A 3,453-nucleotide genomic window follows, 5' to 3' on the forward strand; every position below is an offset into this window, starting at 1 on the left:
TTGAAGAACTTCACCTCACTCAATTCCTTCCAAGATCAAGATCATCACAACATTGAAGAGAAGCAAGAACAATCATCTTCCACGAATTATCTTAGAGTTTTTGATGTTTGATCTTCTCTTTTGATGGTGTGGAAAATTTTGGAGTATTGTGGAACCTTAAATAAATCTCTAATAATGTGGGGAAATAAGTGTGGGAGGGTGGGGGGGGGGGTATGAAAATGGGATCTTTTGGGTCTTAAAAAGGTCTTAAAATCGCCCCCTACTACAATTTGAGGTGGAGATGCGGCTCAGCATAACGGATATGCAACTGCATCTCCCCTCCTCTCCTTAGGAGGAGGTTGGGTAGTGAGGCCAGCCATTTTGGTGAGTTCGCAGTCAGTTTGCTGCACATCAAACTGGTCCACAAACTCCGATTTTGCGAAAATGTGCTCTTTTCGATTCATTTGACCTCGAATCCTTATGCAACCTTCTTGGCACTCATATAAAACTTCATTAACCATATAAGGAGCCCTATAACTCCCCCTCAAGGTAATTTTAAGCAATGTATAACTCAAATAACATGAAATCTTCCCAAAACATCACTCAAGTTTCCAATCCATCAACGAACTTACTTCCACCAATTCATTTAACTCTGAAACCTTAAGGTATGTACTTACGATTATTAAATACCCTCATTAACCCTGCAAGAGATTCAAGTATGCTTTGGGATTTACGTTAGCTTACTTATAATTCAAATGACGTGAAATTTCCCAGGTGTAATATTAAATAACTCCTCTTGGGGCTATGTCTTTTGCCTTAATTTAACCGTCACACTAGTTTCCTGAATATCAATGTCTGGTTATGTTTACCATCAATTGGAACCTCTAACCAGAAATTCGTTAATGTCTTCTCTCTATCATTTGTACTTATGCATTATTGTAGATTCGTTACACATTTGTAGAGTCTGAGTAAATACAAACTCATTCGCTTCTAACCTTTTGTTGTAATCCTTCTATCTTTCTACCATTAAGAGAAACACATTTCTACCTCAATACTTCACCACACCTTCTTCCCCTCTGTGAGAATGACTAACCCCCTATTATTTAGGATTCCGCTCTTATAGAGGTCAAATTGTTACCTCTTCAGCTTTTGTAATTCTTTGCACTCCTGGTGACTAATAATTTGCCTTAGAATAATCTTCCTTAATAGGGGCAGCTGGAATTACTTATATCAGAGTGCTACATATTTCTATAAGTATATTTGATCTTGATCAACTTAACTTTGCTCATGTCTCTTCTTAATGACCCTCAAGGCTGTTCTTCTGTTGTTCATCCTTTCACCGTCTAATCACTCGCTATTGCTAATAACGCAATGCCAACTACTGCAGAAATCCTTCGAGTCTCTATCTCGATATTAGTTTATTTTAGGTTACTCCCTAATACTGGTATCTCTAATTCCAGGGGCTAAATCAGTCTTCTTATAATTCTCGTTGAGGTCACCGTCCACTTCTCGTAATGAAACATAATATAATGGCTTACATCTCTTTATAATCTCAAAACTTGCTTTGTCTTATCTCTTCTTCCACTAGACTACGAACCTTATCATCCTACCATACCTTAGCTTATGTCCTCTAATGATTACTCATATCTACTCATAATGCTTTACTTAGCCTTCTACCAATCTTTCGCTAACATTACCATCTCTTATTTTATTCTAAAAAACCCCAACGTGGCACTCTTTCACTCTTAGCCTCCCCCGCTTCATCTGACCATATACTTTGGTCATTAATACCCTTTATTTACTGGGAACATGGACCACACTGAGGTGAATACTTACCCTGCATACAAGCATTCTAATACCTAACCTTGAAATCTTCTAAACATTCGAGAAGTCATATCTGATTGTATAATTTTAGGGCACACCACCTATATTGGTAATACATATTCAGAAGTGTCTTCTAGTTCTAACAATATATCTATTACCAAGGATTACTGCAACCCTTATTAGACTCTGAATTTCCTTCCTAGACGATATCTGTCGATACCTATAGGTTGGAAGCTAAAATGGGTGCGACTAATTGTACCTCTATCACTGCTTGCAAATGGAATCATGACCCTTGTGTTCCTCCTCTAAACTTTAACTATTTACAATCTTCTCAACTTAGGTACCTCGTACCTTCTTCACTTTACCTTCTAAAACTCGTACCTTTACCGTCTGATGCTCTCTTAGCCTCTTACCCGCATGAGTGTGCGTATATTCACGCCTTAGGGCTCTTAATGTAAAAGCCGAGCATATCTCACCAACAAATAAGCTGTGTGCATATCTCACCGTGATATGTGCATATCTCTTGACTAATATGTTTCGGTATATCTCACCAACTAATAAGCCGGGCACATCTCACCGTACCGTAAAGCTAGGCATATCTCAACAGTTAATAAGTCGGGCATATCTCACCAACTGTAAGGCCAGGCATATCTCACCAACTGTAAGGCCAGGCATAGCTCACCAGCTAATAAGTCAGGCATATATCACCAGCCGTAAGCCGTGTAGATATGTATATAATAATAGTACTGCATAGATGTATATGTATATTTGTATACTCTCTGCTCTTTCTATTATGGTGGAACAATATGAATCGAATATGGATTCCCGACAAGGGATAACTAGAACATGAGAAGGATGGTGACAACACTACATGAGAACTCTTATTATATACTCTTTTCTTATACATTCGTTCGAGTCTTTTTGATTATAGGATCGTGCCAATGAAAGGAAGGAATAGCCTTTACATAACTTAGCACCAAGATCTTACTATTTTCAGGGACAATCTCCTCTACGCTTCAGTCCACAATGAAAAATGATAATACTAGCGTTAAGCTATAAATGATACAACACTAATATATCTAGCGACAAGTTCGATCTGCAATAAATCGGCTAGCATCTCCCCTGTTTCTTTCAGCTCCCTCAAGGTCACAACATCTACAATAACATGCCACCATTTTTCCATATATCCAGCACCTCAACCACACAAGAACAACCTATAATAAATTAATACAACAAAAATAGGGCCAAGGTCAAGCTAAGGAATAGGTAGCATACGATACATCGAGCGACAAGCCCGATCCTTAACTACCAACACCACACTTTTATATACTTCTTCTTCTTCTTCTTCTTCTCTTCAAGTTACATATTAACAATAACATATATACACACACACACACACACACCATTCATCAAAACTCCAGCCACAACAACATCATAAAAATAATTTTAACATGCCCTAAGAACAACCACACAATCCATAACGACTTCCAGCCATTTTCTCTCAATTTATTCAACAATAAAACATAATTAATGCTCCACAAAGATCAATTACATGAAGAAGGAAGATGATCTTACCTTAGATTCACAAAATCAGTCCACTATTGTTACACCTCGAAAAAATTTCCGTTGATGCACAGTGAATAGACTAAC

This window comes from Lycium ferocissimum, unplaced genomic scaffold, assembly GCF_029784015.1.
Source record: "Lycium ferocissimum isolate CSIRO_LF1 unplaced genomic scaffold, AGI_CSIRO_Lferr_CH_V1 ctg4276, whole genome shotgun sequence".
NCBI classification, from domain to species: Eukaryota; Viridiplantae; Streptophyta; class Magnoliopsida; order Solanales; family Solanaceae; genus Lycium; species Lycium ferocissimum.